The sequence below is a fragment of the Aptenodytes forsteri genome, unplaced genomic scaffold (assembly GCF_000699145.1).
Source record: "Aptenodytes forsteri isolate BGI_AS27 unplaced genomic scaffold, ASM69914v1 Scaffold9, whole genome shotgun sequence".
NCBI classification, from domain to species: Eukaryota; Metazoa; Chordata; class Aves; order Sphenisciformes; family Spheniscidae; genus Aptenodytes; species Aptenodytes forsteri.
The window spans coordinates 6,463,150-6,464,150 of record NW_008796217.1 but is presented as its reverse complement, the minus strand read 5'-3'; positions in this window follow the sequence as shown (position 1 = coordinate 6,464,150).

Below are 1,001 nucleotides of genomic sequence, written 5' to 3'. Positions count from 1 at the left end.
GTGAGGGCCAGGTGTGGCACCCCCACCCGGCGGGGAGCCCCACACCTGCCACGAATCCCAGGGGTGCCGGACCTGTGTCAGCACAGTGGTCCCAAATATTTATCCTCCGAAAGGTTGGAAGGAAGAGTATGTCTTGCAACAGGACTATAAATCGCCAGTAAGAAAGTGCGTGAATAACAAAACGTTCCCTCTTGTACACAAATCCCAGCGTTTCTCCTTTTTTTTTTTAATCACTTATTCCTTTAACACGTCATCAAATTCCTGGGCCTTTCTACAGTGGCTTTGCCTATTTATTTATAAAGTGGGGGGGGGGGGAAATGTGGGGCAGCAGTTTCTTTTTGTTTTTATTTAAATCGTCGGGAGTATTGCAGCAGGATTGTCAGCTGCTGTATTATCAACCAAATTGCTTCAGAAAAAAAAAGAATTATAAAAGGAATTTCTTTAAAGGGACATTTCTCAAGGCTGGTAGAGCTAAAATTAGACTTGCCAGCTGTGTTTTGGTTTGTGGGCACGTGCTTGCACATGACAGGAACATGGAAATATCACGCTTTACTCTGGCAGTTTGCTGTTCTCGTAAGCAGAGGGTTTTGTTATGGATTCCTATAACTGCCCCATAGCCAGTTAGTTCACGAGCAAAAGAAAGCAGCTGAAGGAAATGGGCAGTGCAAGAAGCCATAGACATGCTCAAAATACTGCCTATACACTGTGCTTTCATCACCAGGCATTGATAATTATTAATTATTGGCATTTAGGTACCAGTCCTGTGCCACCCAGCGGGAACAAGGTGCCGCTCTCACACCAGTACAGTTCCCCGTGTTTCAGGAGAAAAACTTTTGCAAAACGAGTGCTCTGTTCCCAGAGCGCTGTACGGGCATTAACCGGGCGCTCTTGCCCATCCGGCGGAGCACTGTGGAGCACCGCCACCGCCCCAGCTTCCAAACCTGCCAAAACAGATTCAGAAGAAAGGCCAGGTTGGGTAAACTATTGAGTATTTTCAATTC